The 17,410-nt window shown below is 45.4% G+C and overlaps 1 long non-coding RNA gene across 1 annotated transcript in view; it reads right to left on the bottom strand.

Annotated features, from left to right (window-relative positions):
• Window positions 1-6,289: 6,289 nt before the first annotated feature.
• The window catches only part of LOC109323657, a 24,273-nt gene continuing 13,152 nt past the window's right edge, over window positions 6,290-17,410 (bottom strand). The window contains exon 3 of the long non-coding RNA XR_002104711.1: window positions 6,290-6,301. This is a non-coding gene — a long non-coding RNA (uncharacterized LOC109323657). The remainder of the gene's footprint in view (window positions 6,302-17,410) is intronic.

The following is a 17,410-nucleotide window of genomic DNA, read 5'->3' as shown; positions in this document are numbered from 1 at the left end:
CAGGAATAACGGTCACAAGCTGGCAGAGGGTAGGTTTAGGCTAGCTATCAGGAGGTGCTACTTCACGGTCAGGGTGGCTAGGATCTGGAACCAACTTCCAAGAGAAGTGCTGCAGGTGCCTACCCTGGGGGTTTTTAAGAGGAGGTTAGATGAACACCTTGCTGGGGTTGTTTGACCCCAGTACTCTTTCCTGCCATACCAGGGGGTCAGACTAGATGATCTACTCAGGTCCCTTCCGACCCTAGAAACTATGAAACTAAGAAAATAGGTGGTTTCTGAGTTACAGGTGGAAAAGTTTGAGTTTCCATGCCTTTAAAAATAGCACAGTTTCTATCCCACAGACTCTAGCAAGGGACTGGTATTTTTCTTTTGTGGTATTTTCTGTATATTCTTTAGAGAGATTTCTACTATATTGTAAGCTAGTCTCCTCTGTGCAGATAGCAAGAGAGGGTAAGGCGCATGGAAAGCTATTGCCTTTGGTTATCCCCCATGCAGAAGAGAATGTAATAAGGGTCAATGTGCTCCTGAGAAGCACTGAAAAGCCACAGAGATTTCATTTCTTGGAGACACTGGAAAGGAACTGAAATTAGCAGCCAGGGAGTTTTTAATGTCAAAGACCGAAGCTACACTGCTTGTGCTCCTACCCTACTCCTCCAGGAAGTATCTGGCCAATTTTTGAGAAGCACTGAGAAATCCAGTTACTATCAGATTTAATGGACACCTGGAATCTGTGAAAATTAGGTTGCTTGTGCATTTTATAAACATGTCTTTAATGTGGCACTCATGGGTGAGTCTCTCCCCTCTCTCCATTGCAGCCCACACACAAAAGAGGCAGTACTGAGTCTGTCGCATGCTTCCTAGCCTGTCAATGTGCTGGTATTGCATTCATTTTGAGATGCCATGACAACAGGGTGTATGTTCAGACTTTCTAGTTTCAGACTAAGTGGGTGAACAAAAACTAGTGGTTTCTTTTTAAGAATGGCTGTAATAGCTGGGGAGGTCTAAAAGCCACAGAAAGGGGCCAGGCATACAGGAGACTGTAGAGATAGAGGGACTCTGTGAACTACATTCTCAGTACTTAAAATAAGCATTGGCTAATTATTTCCAGTAGCAATTTATTTTAAGTCCTGAATTGTTTATATTCATTCCAATAGCGATATTTTAAGGCTTAGGGTAATCCCAGATTGTAGTTCCTAATCAATACTAGTTCTATCCCAGGATAACTTCAGTATGGCTGGTACAGAATCCATTAGTCCTTTTTTCCCCAGTCCATAGAACTGCAGCTTAAGTTCAATAATCATGGTGACAGCAGCAAGAAGATCTCACAGGCAGATATCTAGAGCTGCCTTCATTATACAAAAACATGGAATTTTAAGCATTTCAGTGATGCCTAAGATAGGTTTGTGAGCAACTTAATTAACAGTAAGAACTAATTAATAAAGTAAACACAGTATACTGCTCCCACAAAAGCTAGCTGGGCTGCAATCCTGGTTCCAGTCTATGTGACTGGTTCCTGTGTGAGAGAAGATAGCACAATGGCAGAATGCATGACACTGTCATTTCCTGTTGAAGCTGAGCTTGCCTCCATCCTCCACCCTACAGGGGCACAAGATAGGTAACTGGGAATGAGTCTTTGTCTGCCCAGCTGAAGGACTACTGTTCAAATCCTAAAAAATGTTTAGATACCTAGCTCCTGTTTACACATCTAACTGGTTTAATGTCACTAGAGAATGATTATCCTGAGCTGCAACAGTAGGAGGACTTGAGTGCCTGTACACTAATGCCAGGAGCATGGGTAACAAATAGGAGAAGCTAGCCCTCCTGCTCTTCAGTGGGCAGTATGATCTAGTAGAAATCATGGAGACCTAGTGGGTCTCCTTGCATGATTGGAGTGTAGCCATAGAGGGCTATGCCCTGCATAGAAGGGACCGGGTAGGGAAGAAAGGTGGAGGTGTTGCTCTCTATGTGAAAGAGCAGCACACCTCCTTGGTGGCTGAAATCAGCTCCAAAGAAGAACAGTTTGAAACCCTCTGGGTCATGCTGGGGGGTGGGGGAGGAGGAGAGGCATGGCAATGAGAGAGACCTAACTGTAGGTGTCTCTACAGACCACCAAACCAGGGGGAGGAACTCCATCTAGAGTTTACCTGAGAACTGACAGAGGCTGCATGTGCATAAGACATGGTTGTCATGGGCAACTACAATTATGCAGACATCTCCTGGGAGGAACACTAGGCCAGATCAGATTGGTTATGTTCCTTCCTGACCTGTGTCAAGGAACTCTTCCTGACTCAGGAGATGCATGGGCCAGCCTGAGGCGATGCTCTGCTAGACTTGGTCCTGGCCAAAGGAGACAACCTGGTGACAGACATAAATATAGAGAGCAGTCTGGGCAATAGCGACCACAAAACCATCGTGTTCATCATCTGTCTCAAGGCAGACAAATCTGATAGCAGGGTTGAAGTCTTGGACTTCAAAAATGCAAATTTCAACAAGCTCAGGTCATTAGTAGGGGAAGTGTGGGGGGAACCTGGGACCGAAGGCAAATGGCGTGCATGAAGAGTTGTCATTCCTTAAGGACACAATCCTTGATGCACAAAAGAAGTTCATTCACATGTGGAGAAAAGGAAAAAGAACGGCTGGGAATCACTTTTGGCTAAACAGGGTGCAGAATGAACAGGGTAGGAATGACCACCTTCCTACTATTGCCATAGAATTGGTGTGTGATCAGTTTAAAAAATTAGACATATATAAGTCAGCAGGATCGGATGAAGTTCATGTGAGAGTGCTGATGGAGCTGGGTGAAATCATCACAGAATCTCTGGTGAAACTCTTCTAAAACTTGTAGTGCTCTGGAGAGGTTCCTGAGGGCTGGAAGAGGGCCAATGTTGTGCCCTTCTTCAAGAAGGGGAGGATGGAGGACACAGGTAACTATAGGCCAATTAGCCTAACTTCTATCCCAGGGAAAATCCTGGAAAAATTAATCAAGGAGTCTATCTGTGATAAGCTTGCAGAAGGTGGATCCTGAATGACAGCCAGCATGGCTTTGTCACAGGCAGGTCTTATCTTACCAACCTCATCTCCTTCTATGGCCAGGTAACTCACCACCCAGATAAGAGAGAGGAGGTTGACATTGTATACCTTGACTTCCAAAAAGCCTTTGATCTGGTATCGCACGATGTCCTCATGAGAAAATTGGAGGATTGTGGCTTGACTCTGAGACAGTCAGGTGGGTGGGATGCAGGATGGGACCCAGAGAGTCCTAATGAATGGATCTGTGTCATCCTGGCAAGAAGTGGCCAGCGGTGTCGACCCCAACATGGGTCAGTGCTTGGTCCAGTACTTTTCAACATCTTTATCAATTATTTGGATGTGGGAGTGAAGAGCTCACTGGCCAAGTCTGTGGATGACACCAAGTTATGGGGAAGTGTGATCATGCTTGAAGATAGGTTACAGATACAGGAGGACCTAGGCAGGCTAGCAGTTTGGGTGGATTGAAACCAGATGAAGTTCAACATCAAGAAATGTAAAGTGCTCCACCTCGGGATGAACAACCTCCTGCACGCCTACAGGCTTGGTGGCATCAAACTGACCAGCACCATGAATGAAAGGGATCTGGGGGTTATAGTAGCCCACAGTATGAATATGAGCCGGCAGTGTGATGCTGTAGCCAGCAGGGCAACTAATACACTGCCATGCATCAATTGATGCCTCTCCAGCAAAACCAAGGAAGTGATTCTTCTGCTCTAGTCAGCATTGGTGAGACCACAGCTGGAGTGGTCAGACCACAGCGTCCAGTTCTGGGCACTGCATTTTAACAAGGATATGTACAAGTTTGAGAGAGTCCAGAGAAGAGCCACGCATATGATCAGAGACTTGCATGGAAAGCCATATGAGAAAAAGCTGAGGGACCTGGGACTCTTCAGCCTAAAAAAGAGAAGGCTGAGAGGGGACTTGGTAGCAGCTTACTGCTATATTAGGGGAGTACATCAAGGGCTCAGTGAACAGCTGTTCACCAGGGCACTGTTGGGGAAAACAAGGAATAATGGCCACATACTCCTGGGAGATTGTTTCAGACTCAACATTAGGAAAAACTTCTTCACAGTCAGAGTGTCCAGACTGAAGAATAAGCTCCCTTCAGAGGTGGTGCAATCACCTACTCTGGAAATGTTCAAGAGGAGACTGGATGGTCATGTTGCTGGGGTCACTTGACCCCAGTTGTATTTCCTGCTTGGTGCAGGGGGCTGGACCTGATGATCTTCTGAGGTCTCTTCCAGCCTTACAGTCTATGAATCTATGAACGCCGCATGATAATGCTGCTGACAGACATCGCTACCTCAAATATGATCTAAGCTAAACAAACAATAGAAATATGTGTAACTAATGCATTTCATGTCCCGGACCAAACTCCCTTACACTGAAAGTGGTGGGGAACGGGTGTTTAAATTTTCCAGGGAAAAGGAAGGAAGGTGGTTTTACCTGCCCCAGGTATCCCCGCACCCATCTTCTCCATCTTGTTGACATGCAGTTCTTTCTACCAAGCTCCCCCAGCTGGGTGGTGTGGGATTGTTTATTTTTGGTTCCTCTGGTCAGACAACATAGGGCTGTTTCCCAGTTATGCTACTGACAACAGATAATACACTTGTTTGTTTAGCACACAGCAATTTGAATGATTAGACAACAAATGTTATTCAGCACTATTTTTCATTGGGTGACAAGAGTGCTACAGGCAGGGCTGGCTCACACCACAAATCTCCATTGCAAAGGGTTCCATCCCACAAAGGGCAGCTTGGTAATAACAACATGCTACACAAGAAAGCTGGTAAAAAACTGATTTTTTTTGTTGCAATTTCTTAGTTGGTCAAATAAAAGTTATCATCTTTGAACCAACAGTTCTAGAATTTTGCATTTCTTTTTGTCTCAGACCAACACGGCTGTGTAGCTGGACACTAAGATGTACCTGTTCCTTAAGGCTGAAGGAGCCTGGTAACAGCCTAAGGGAGTAATTGGCCACACCTGCTGACATCACCTAACCAGCAGGAGGCAGGGTTCTGGGATATATAAGCCCAGGCTGTAGCTAGCAGACATACTGTCTCTGGCAACTGATAGGGAAGGAGCTCCTGCCTGCTGAAGCTACTTGAGACCTGGTGGTGCCTGGCTAACTCTTCCAGTACTGCCTGCTCTGCTATCTTGGTGTTATATGACTACAGGGAGTCTCCCAGGTACCTAGAATAGGGTATGTTACTCTGAGTAGAAGCTCTTTCCCTTGAAGAGGCATAGCACTGCTGTTATTGCTACTATTTAAGTTATAGCTTAAGGGCTTGTGTTTATGTTCCTGTTTACCCTGGAGGATTTGAATGAGGCTAGAAGAGGAGGTTTGGAGGCCTCATTTAGTGTCTGGAGAGAGGGGGCATGTGATATGGTAGAGCCCAGTGTCAGGCACAGCGAGCATAGTGCCAGAAGGGCTCAGCAATCCTAGAGTACCAGAAAGTGCATGTATGTGCCAGGAGGGTACAGTCAGAAGGGCTTGGTGAACCCATAGTATCAGAGGGCACATGTACAGGGCTGGGGTGAGCCCATAGCACCAGAGAGGTGAAGCCAGAGCTTCACAGCATGCATAACACCAGAAGAGTACAGCCAGAGGGGCACAGCACCCATAGCACCAGAAGGATGCAGAACCAGGCCCCCAGCAGAAAGGCACAGAGTACTCATCCAAGAGAGTCAGAAGAAGCCAATCACTAGAGAACTCGGTGCCTGTGTGTTGCAGAGAGATGGGAGCCAGAGGGCTCAATGACAGGGGTGTATGGAGTTAATGATAGTAGTAACACCTGCAAGGCATGAGACATGTGTAGGGAAGGTTGGAGTATGTACGTACTGCTTGGTATAGCTGAGTGCACTAAGGGCAGCCCCCCACCTAATAAACAACTCAATTATTTACTAGCAAGGCATGGCAGGAAAGATAAGCAGGCAGTCTATCTAAGATGGGTGGATAGGCTGATACGGAGGGTGGCCTTAGGGCAGCCACCTGTCACAGGCTACCAGTTATATCCCTGCTGGGGGTGAGGGTTACAAAAGGTAAATATCCTTGACATGGGACTGCATCATTGTGCACTACTACAGCTTTTGCGTTGTCATGTGCTGTTTTCTCCTCATATTCAATTACCTCATGAGATGAAATGTTAACTGCCTTGTGCTGAAGAGAGCTCTGGTGATCATCTGAAATTCCAAGGGATGCCTGTTTTTTATAATGCCCCTGGCTGGAGTACCTCACAAGATCTCTTGCTTTATCTACTCCTCTTAACTCCTTTCCAATGCACAGATAGCTGAGAACACATTCTTTATTAATGCCCACATACCTCCCCAGTTGGCAAAGCAGAATGAAGTATTGTCGGGGGCTGGGATGGTAGCTGGTTATGCAATGAATGTTGCTTGGGGGACCAATACAATAACTTCCTTAGAAGCTCCATAATTTTTTAAATCAGCCACGTTAAAGGCATGTCTTAAGTTTAATGTTACAAACTGAAAATACAATGGCAGATAAGGTTCTTTGGGCAAATCTGATATCTTATTAGACTAACTCAAATGGTTGGAAAAATTCTTCTTTTCAAGCTTTCCAGTGTCACAGGGCACTAAGGTGGCTGCTCTTAGAGCAGAAACTGCCTGGGGAGAGCCCAAAGACACAAGTAGAAGCCCAGGTACATGTTAGCAGGGCAACAGGCTAGCAAGCAAATTAGCCTGCACCTGGTCAGCTGACCAGACGGGACAGGGCCCTGGGCCCACATACACCCCAGGCTGGAATTAGAGAGGGCAGTTCTCTGCCAGAAGCCAGGGGGGAAGGAGACCTCCTAGACTAAGTGAACAAAGTTCTGCTCCTGGTAATGTTTTTTGGCAGAGCACACCTTGTGCTGTTTGAGTTATGTTATATCCTAGGGGCTTGCATTTTTTACTTTTTGTTTAGAATATCAGTGGTTTGGGTGAGGCTATTGGGGAAGGAGGAGGCCTCACTGGGGCCCACTACAGTGGGGGGACCCTGGAGCAAGAGAGGGTGTGGTATTTGGGGTGTGCAGGCCCCAGTGCCAGAGAGGGCATGATATTTGGGGTGCACAGGCCTCAGCACCAGAGGGCACAGTGTTCGGGGTGTGGGGTGAACGGGCCCCGGTGCCAGTGTGGGCGCAGAGACCAAAACAGGGCTGCACAGAGCTCTGTAACAACCCGAGGGCCGAATGAAATCAAGGCTTCAGAGGGACATTATGTCAATACCATCTGTGACTTTTAGTAAAGGGCAGTTTGGAGCCATGCATATAGCCCATAAGGCTGGGGTGTCCCAAGACATCCACTGTGAAACAGGACCCACAAGGGGTCTGGAAACCCACAGGGTTCAGAAGGTCTATCAGAACCGTGTCCCAGTAGACTGGAAGGCAGCCTCCCTTTTTATAATTACGTTAAGATGTGACAGGTGAGAATAGAGGGTTCCCATAGGGCTGAATTGGCATGATCAAGGTGCCTTAGGGGTAACACGGTCATCCTTAGGGACCCTATCCAGTGACATCCAGGTATAAATACAGGCTGAGGAAGCATCTGCAGTTGGTGCGTGGTCTTCCTGGATGGAATGAATAGTAAATAAGCCAGAGGCTGGTATGCATGCAAGAAAGCCAGTCAGTTAAGATTAAGGAGTCAGTGGGTGAAAGACAGGCTAGGGGAATGAACAATATTCACTTTCCAGAAGCTGGAAATTCTAGCATGAATGAAAGTTTAAGTAAGAGTTTATGCTCACTTTGTGGTCATGGCAGATAATGAGGAAAAAGTATTCTGGATCTTTAATGAATCAGGCAGGTCTAGATTTTTATGCATGGATTACACGACCATACAACTATCATTAATTTCCCCCAGACTGCGGCATTGCTCTCCGCCCAAAAGGCTTACTTACATGGTATTTTGCTGGTGGGGCTGCCTTCTGATGGACAGATTGTGGTAACCATTAGGTAATTTAGGCAAGTAAAAGTTGTGCTTACCTCTTTGCAGTGCTCTGCCTCCTGGGAGTTGATAGTGTGGCAGTGTTTAACATCTGCTTAGTGTAGCCAATCTGGTACTGATAGGCAAGAATGAGACATTTAGCTTGATTCTTTGCCACTGCCAGTCAGGATAAATCAGGTGAGAAACCTGACTTATCCTGACTGGCAGTGGCAAAGAATTGACTAGATAACTGCAGTGGACTTGACTAAAGCCAGGGTGACTATTGAGTTAGATGCCTATGGGTCTGCCCTCACTGAAAACAACAAAGGTGGCAACATTTCTTCCTACTTACTAAGATCGTCTTGTATTGTGGTTCAAATCCTGGTTTTTGAGAGTATGATTAAAGCACTCAACAAGACCATCTGTTTGTGGATGGTACACTGATGTATGGAGTTGTCTGATCTGCAATATCTTACAGACTGCGGACATGAAACTTTTTCCCTGGTCTGTTAGGATTTCCTGGGGAATAGCCAAAGTACTGATGAAGTGGGTATCTTGGGCGCTGTCACAGACCATAGTGGGACTGCCTCTGGGAACCGGGTAGCATAATCTACAATTACAAGGACCAACTGGTATCCTGCCCAACTCCTGCAGAAAGGGGCCCACTACATCCAAGGCTATCCAATCAAGGTGTCCCCCAGCCAATGGGAGAGGCATTAATGAAGCTTGGGGTGGTTTGGCAAGATGGATGTTCCCAGCAGTACCGCTCGACCGTCTTATAGATCCCAGGCCTGAACACCTGCTTGGTCAGCCTGGCCTGTGTCTTATCGCTCCCCATATACCCTCTCATAAAGAGGCCATGGGCCACCCAGAGCAGGGTCCTTCAATAAGACTGGGGCACCAATACCTGGGTCCGTTCATCCCCATCCCTTCCCCTTTCCATGCGGTATAGAATGCCATCCCTTACCTTGAATCTTGGGCTCTGTCATCAGGTTGGGGTCCAGCATCTCATTTTCTCTCTTTGCCAGATGTTCCCACAGAATGTTTTGATAAAGCGATTCCTGGGTCTGCTCTTCCCTAAAGGTGTTTCCTCCAATTATCTGATCCAAATCCAACTCCTCTTCCTCCTGACTGGCTGACTTTCCAAAATAGACTGAGTAAGCATGGCTGAAGTTCCTCCCCACACTTCTTGCCTCTAAACTTTGGTCTGTATGTCTCAGGAGTCAATTCCAGGTGATACAAGATTGCAGCTTTGACCTTGTTATAATCTCTAGCCTCAGACGGGGTTAATGCCCAATAAGCTGCTTGTGCTGGTCCTATCAGTAGGGGTCCTATTCAGGTGGCCCAGGTGTTGGGATTCCATTTTGCTGCAATAGCTGATCATCCAAAAGCCTCTAAGAAGGCTTTGACATAATCTTGAGGGCACATCTTAGGCATTGGGGCTCCCCCCACTTCCCAGGACCAGCGTACCTGCTGTGCCTCAACTTTCTCACTGAGGTCTTGTTGCTGTGTGAACAGCCAAATCCTGGCCTCAGCTTCCTGTTTCCTCATTCATATAAGCCCCTCCATCTGGACTTGTTGTCCTTGGAAAATCCTCAGCATCAAGGTGTGGACTTGTTGCCAATCAGCAGGGTTCTGGACCTCCAAGGACTCCATCCTGCTGGGGTTATTTGTTGTTTCCCAGGCAACGCACCACGTGTGGCTGGGTGAAGGTGAATAATGAAATCCTCTCCCTGGGGCCTGCCTGCCACACTTTGGAATAATGGAAGAATAAGAAGTTAATTCCCCAGTGAGCGAGGGTGCACTAAATCACCCCAGAAGCAGGATAAAAGAAAATTGGTTTATTAGTAATTTCCCCATGGGTTGTAGAGAACCCCGGCTGCTCTCACAGCTCACAGTCCTTTTGCCCTCCACTACAGTGTAGCCTACTCCCCCAAGCCAATCAGTTCCACTCTCTTTTCCCTTTCCTGCTGGTACCAGTGGATCCTTTCTCCATGGGACCTTCTCTCAGCCAGTAATTTTCTCTTCTCTTCCTCACCTCCTTGCTTCACCAGTTGTCATGGTTACCTTCACCTGGTTAGCTGGTCTTATCAGCAAGCTGCTTCAACACTGAATCTGCCACTCTTGGCGTCCCTGTTGAATCTCTCCACACTGTGCCCCAGGGGGCAAAGAAAACCCACCTGCTGTGGACTTAAGTAGCTGTTGGCTCCTAATCAGTTAACATTCACCTTGGGTGTGATTTCCCCTTCTCAACTGTGTTTACTAAGTAATTAACTTTGCCCTGTCCCTGACCTGACTCTTTCCTCCGCACCCCCCATACTTGCAACTTTGTAACATCAAAGGAACAGGGCTGTGTTTGCCCTGTTACAAACAAATCTGTTGCCTTACTTGACTGTGGAAGCATTATAATTGGATGTATCAAAATGTTCAAGGCAGGGAGCTGTATAATTGGGGATGTTCTTGTTTTTGTTCATGTGCTTGCAGGGAAGGATTGTCCAATGCACAGGACAGTGGACTGGAAGTAAGGAAACTGGGACTCAATCCCTGGATGTTGATTATGGTGAACAAGGTGCTTAATCTACCCTGGCCCATAATTTTCTTTCTATAAAAGTAGGGTTTCTACTTCCACTGTTTCACAGTGGTAGTGGGAGAATAAAATCCATTCATGTTTGGAAGATGATCAGACAATTGCATGAGGATTGTATAAATACCCGATAAATGCCAAAGGATGCATAGATACCCATTCAAAGATTTCAGAGTGTACTTTGTCTTACTGTAGATTTAGGCTAAGTATAGACATTACAAAACCCTGAGCCTGAATTGATTCAATCTTTGCAGGTTAGTCTAACCTGGCTAGGATGAACCAGTTTGTAACCATACCAACATCCCCTCTGAACTGAGGAAATTTGGGCACATGCCTGCAGTGGCTTAGGCTAGAAGCTTGGGAGGGGGAGGGGCGCTAAAGCAGCCCGCCCTTACCTTCCATAGTGCTGAGATAAGGGGGGACTTGGCCAGGCCCCAGAAGGATGCTCTAATTAGGCAGGGGTTCCCCACCTTGTTGTTGATAACCGAGCAGATAAATGCTCTGTTATCAGCCCATCAGAACACAAAGACTCTCTTATGCATTCAAGCTCTTTTTGAAACAGCTTTTTCCAAGGACCAGAATGGCAGGTTAGACTAACCTCCATTCCAAGGAAGGAATGGAGGGACATTACCAGCTACCTGTTGATTAGCTCCAAAAAGCCCTAAATGGACACTGTCCTGTCTGCCTTTGCCCTATATGTCTTACACAGACATGTCTTAGCTAACATACCACATGCTGGCTATGTCCATGCTGTGGGAGGGAGGGGAGGATCCCTGCTTGAGCAGCCACAAGTGAGGAGGTGTGGGCAGAGGAAGCCAGGCAGACCCTGCTGTGCCTATAAGTCTGTCAGAGCTGCAGCCAGGGAGAAAAGGGAAGGGGACAGCCCAGCTGTCTGGAGTAGAGAGCCCTGCCCAGCCCAGAGAGTATGCTGGGATGCTGGGGGACTCTTATTTAACTTGAACCCGGAAGGGGTCTGGGATAGATCTTGCATAAACCAGTTTGAGCCAAATCAGTTAAGTCTGATGGTACATTCAACCAGGTTTATTGCAAACTGGTTTCATGGTTTATTTGCACTTCTGACCACTTCAACCAGTTTTATGTGTAATGTCTGTCCCTAGCTTTTGTTTCCGCAATGCTCTGCGGACTATTTTGTGTTTGTCTGACTAAAGTTAGGTTTTTCATTGTGTGCATTGTACAGAAGTGTTGAGTCTTTGCCAGTTAAATTCAGTGTTCAAATTTGAGTTGATATTGCTACAAGTAAATATTTCATATAGAGGACAATGCATTCTTGAAAATAAATAACTTATTTGTTACTGTATGCTACAATTTCCTAAAAGCATGAGTCAAAAGAATGAGAGTAAAGTACATTCAAAACATTATTTCTACTGTTTTTTTCCAAGAAAGAAGTCACAGATATCTTGGTATGCTGGAATAGAGAGCAGATAGAAAACTAATGTCTTTTACTCTAGCTGACAAGGGGCACCATTGAAGTTAGTTGAAACAGATATAAACTAAATGAGATTAGTATATGTACTAATATTATGCATTTTTATAAATATAGTGAAATAATATTTTTGGTGTGTGTGTATATATATGCTTTAAAACAAAAGTGATAGCTAAAAATGACATTAGAGAATAATTTTATATAGATTGTGTGGAAGCAAGCAAAGACAGCAACCACCATAAAGCAAGGATTTCATAGAGTGATACCTTTTATTGGGCCAACCGCATAGTTGGGATTGAATTATACAAGCTTTCACATGCATATACTCATTTTGGATGTCCAGTTTGACTATTCAGGCCTGAGCATAGGTGAATATGTAGCAAAACCTCCAGTTTCTTTCTTTCTTTTTTAAATTTTTTTTATTTATTTATTTTTTTATGGGGAATAGAGAGGGAAAGAAAGAAAAGCCAGAAATAATTTGGGAAGGGAAGAGAATGCATCTCTATATCTATCTATATATTTATTTAAAAAAGAAAAAGGCATAAGTGGGCTCAGACTTAGGATAAGCTTTAACGTTTTATTTGGTAGCAAGCTTTTGGTTTTGTATATCCACTGTTTTATACTGTATTATTATTAGGTATGTATTGATTCTTACTATTGTATATTGTATTATTATCATTTTTGTACTGTTTTTATTGTTTCATATGGATATTTTATGGAGGCCTGTGTTTGTAAGTGAACCAAAGGAATGTCAAGTCTCCATCTTGTGTCCTCTGCCCAGGCATCCCCTGTGTCACAGCTGTATAAGTCACATACCCCTCCCATGTAAACTGGTTCCCAGATGAATAAGAGTGACTTGGGAATGATTGAAATACAATGGTAGCAGGCCTCTACTAAATGACCTGTAATGACTGGGCTATCACCTCACATTGATTCATCCAGGAATCATGGACTGCACCCAGGAACAGAGACAAGACCAGCATTTGAAAGACAAAAGACCCTGCAGAACTAGCATCTCTCTATCATTGTACCCCACCATTCCTGACACCCAAAAACTGCACATCCCTGCATGGAGCACACATGCTCAGTACGCCAGGGGCTGACCCTTGCCTGGGCATGCTTCCTGTCCCTAAGGTCACACAAGGTCTGCCCCTATAAAAAGGGGCAGTGAAGACAGACCCAGTGGGATGCCCTCTCCATCTGGACCAGAACCATGCCACACCACCTATCCACCCAGAGGCCCTGCTGGCAACCCCCCTCTGGATAACACCTACTGGACCTTCAGCAGGCACCTGCTTAAAGCAGAAGTGGCAAGGGGCCCAATTCTTTTTTGTTTTCTGACGAAGCCTGCTTACCTTTCCCACAGCTGGGGCATGAGATGCCAGCAGGCCAAGTGGCCCTTGAACTTTGGGGGGTCCTAGTCCTTCCCTCTGTGGTGGCCCACTAGAAGCCTGGGGGGGTACTGCCAGGTGTTGCCCCACCTAGGGGTTGGGGAAGAGTTGGATTGGGCCGGGTGCTGCCTCTGAGCCCAATCCAACATCATAATGTGACACAAAAATTGAAACACTGGGTTTTAATTAAAAATTCACTCTTTCAATTTAGGAAGCATAGAATAACACCTCGGGGATTACAACTCCATGGCATTTACAAGTGCCCAGAGGCAACTGTGAGAAAATGATAAAAGGGAAACAGCTTGGAGTGTGGAGGGAACAGAGCAGGGAACTTGTGTGATGAGAGATGAGATTAGAGCTGTAGGCCTCAGCAGAGACTTTGAGAGTTTGAAGTTTACCCAGAGTTCTGTGCAGCTAAAGTGAAGGCTGGTTTTGATATAGGAACACTAATGCCAACCATCCATGTTAAAAAAAATTATGAGTCGGGTTCCAAGAAGTCATTTAATTGGCTTAAGATTGTAAGATTTAAAAGAGGAAGTAGGGGGTTCCCCTGTTTTGTTTTTGATTTGGAGCCTCTATGGCTTAATTCACATTTTTCAACCTTTTCTATAAGAGAGAGAAACCTGCTTCTTTGAAATACAAACTGATATTGTCTTGCATTTACATAAGCAAATATCCCAAGAATTGGTATGTTTCATGTTGATGATGGCTTCCGGATTGGCATCCATAGTTGGCTGTATGGTGATTGTCGCTGTATGGAGCCTTCTGTCATAAGAATATAAAAAATGCCATACTGTATTAGGCCAGTGGTCCATTTAGCTTAGTATCCTGACTCCAACAGTAGCAGGAACGGAAGCTTTATAGAAACATCATTGAACATCATTTAGATGCATCTAGAGCAGTGGTGCTTGACCCTTTTGGCCTTCAGGCCAGATGGGCAGGGCCAGATCCAATCTGTGGGAATGGCAGGAATGGCCTGGCTAGGGCCAGAGGCAAATGCATGAGAATGGCCTGGCAGGGGCATTCTCATGCAACTGCATTAGGCCCTGGTAAGGCTATTCCCGCATTCCTGTATTGGGCCCTGGCTTGATCCAGCCATGTGGGAATGGGGCCCAATGCCTCCATGTGCGGCTGACTTGGTAAGGGCTGAGGCAGGTGCATGAGGATTGGAAATTTGATAGCAGGGGAGGCCTGTGGGACCCCATTTTGTGGGACCCCATTTTTGACCTCTCTCCATTTTGAATAGTGGTCCTTTGGCCCTACCTTTTACTTCCTATCTTTTAACGAGCTCTTAATACATGAAAAAACCTTTCCTCAAATTCCACAAGAACTCAGCTTTTTTAAAGCTTTAGATTAGGGATCTTGTCAAGCACATTTTGGAAAATCCAGATATATTATGAAAACCCATAATAATTTTTATCATTATGGACATGCGTATATATGTGAGCATTTAATGATAAATATTATTTGTCCACATGTTTGTTAATACCATCAAAGAATTCCAGCAGATTGGTGTACACATATAGTAAGTCAAGCGTAGAGCCACTTATTGCCCCACCTTGGAGTTCACCTAATAAAGCATACCCACATGATAACAAATGATAGTCCTTGCACCTAACAAACAGTAAATGAGCAAAACCAAACCTTTAGCCCTTCTCCAGGCCAAAAGAGAGGCCCTTTAGCTTTGGCCATTACTAGTAGCGATCTTATCTGGATTCAAATCTGTATCCTTCAGCCACTCACCCTTCTCTTGTCTCCTTTCTGAGCTTTTAGCTGCTAGCAGGATACTTGCTGATTAGCTTACCACCCAAAGCTGGATTTTACAACAGGGCCCTCTGTTATGTATACGCATTACAAACATTAACAGTAATGTTGAAGTCAATGAGAGGCTTCTCATGGCTTTTACTGACTGTGAGATTGGGCTCCAAGGGTTTTGTTATTAGGCTGAAACTAAGGCTATTTTAATTTCCCATTCTTGTTTGCCTGTTTTGTTGTGTGTGTGTGTGTGTTTTTTTTTTCAGGATAGACATCTAAGGTAAAATTTTCTAAAATACCTCAGTGACTTAGGACCCTAAGTTCCATTTTTGTAAATGACATAGCCACTCCAAGTACTATACCCCACTGACAGTCATGAAAATATAATTTTGTCTACTGGGTCACTTGGATTATTTGAATATTTTTGCCCATTTTCCTTAATTACTTTGTTCTGCATTTGCATACATATTGAATTGTACATATCTGAATATAAATAACTATAGCTGGTGAGATGCTTAGTAGAGCTCCCATATCCCTGGTTGCAGAGAGAGTCTCCCATAATGAAGCTGCTGCACTTGATTTATAAGCTGTCAGGACATTCACACAACTAACAATCCAGCTAGCAGGGATTTGGCTTTTAGTTCATTAGTTTCTATTGCTTAGGCCTTGATGGCAGAGCCAAAACAATACCTGTCTCATCAATTACAGGTCTAGTAGTGTTTACAGCTCACTTGACTGGACTGCTAAAGGATGTAAGGGCTGTGCCTGCAAGTTAGTACCCAGATGGTACCTGGAGTGCCAACACCAGCTGTTAGAGTTTAAAAAAAAAAAAAAAAAGACACTGCAGAAAGAGAGGAAGAAGGTGTTACCTATGTGCCACCAGTCCTAGCCAGCCAGGGTTAACATCATGTTTCTCACCTATGGCTGGCTAGGGCAAATCAGGCTGGAAATAGGTAATATAATTCTAGTAGGGGTGTGCAAAATGGGTTCTATTTGATTCGTATTCGATCCAAATTGGGGATGGTGATTCAGTTAGTTGATTTGGATCACTGTCCCAATTCAATTTGGCTGAATCTGAATCTGAAGATTCGATACTGATTCGGAGAATTGGTGATTCAGCCATAGATACAGCTTTAAATATTTTTTCTGCATATCTTGAGGTACCAGGTGCAGTTCATGAGTGCTGCGATGGTGGGACAGATGGAGCGTCCCACAGGAGTGTGGGGGAGACACCTGCATGCTTGGTGGCAAACTCAGAAGTGGACAGGAAGTACTTCCAGGTCCACTGCCAAGCACACAGGGTGGCACCCCCAGCTTGGCGATCAGCTGTGGGGGGAACTTGGGTGCCACCCCCAGTCCCTGAAGCAGGGGGGATGGGGGGTGGGCCCAGTGCTCTCGCCAGTGGACCCAGAAGTGCTTCTGGTCCACTTCTGGGTCTACTGCCAAGCATGCTGGGGACCTGCCCATGCTCCAGGGACCCACCTGTGATCTGCTCCATCACTGCAGCATTTGCAGGCCACCTGGTACTTTGAGGTATGTAGGAAAAACATTTAAAGCTTTGTCTATGTCTGAATCACTGAATCTTTCCAAAATCAGTCTCTCTGAATCAATTTGGAGGGTTCTAATTTGATTCAAAGAGATTAAAGGGTTTCCTGATTTGATTCAGAGATTTGGCTACCCAATCGGGCCAAATCTCTGCCAAATTGAATCAGTGACTGAAGCTTCACACAGCCCTACTGTATAGGCAGCAAGAGGATATTGCTTTTAAAGCTGTGTTTTGTTCCTCTCCTGCACCAGTCAACTTTCAAGGTTCATGCTATGTGGCTCAGAGCAGGGAATGCTGGGAGACAATGTGAGGATTGCAGGCATGTGCCCTAGGGAATTGGAGGGACACTGCCAATGAGTGATGGCCTGGGTCCTAAATACCTAGCAGGATGCATCCTTCCTTATGCTCCATCACAACCCCAAAGGTCAACAGAGCAACCTCCTTCAAGTATCATCTGTGTGCCAAGTTCATTTGGCCAAAATATGTATTCTGGGTTGCTGCTCCTCAGCTCTGGAAATTCCACCTATTTGACACCTTCCAAGGCCTGAGTCTAATCATCTGGGGCAAGCAGTGTAAAACCTTTATAGTTTCATGGTTTCTAGAGTCAGAAGGGACCTGAGTAGATCATCTAGTCTGACCCCCTGCCATGGCAGGAAGGAGTACTGGGGTCAAAAGACCCCAGCAAGTTGTTCATCTAACCTTCTGTTAAAGACCCCCAGGGTAGGGGCCAGCACCACTTC

Source organism: Crocodylus porosus, unplaced genomic scaffold (assembly GCF_001723895.1).
Source record: "Crocodylus porosus isolate Cpor-Errol unplaced genomic scaffold, CroPor_comp1, whole genome shotgun sequence".
In the NCBI taxonomy this organism is placed as follows: Eukaryota; Metazoa; Chordata; order Crocodylia; family Crocodylidae; genus Crocodylus; species Crocodylus porosus.
Note: the sequence above shows the minus strand (reverse complement) of the source record. Positions and strands in the feature narration are given on the sequence as shown.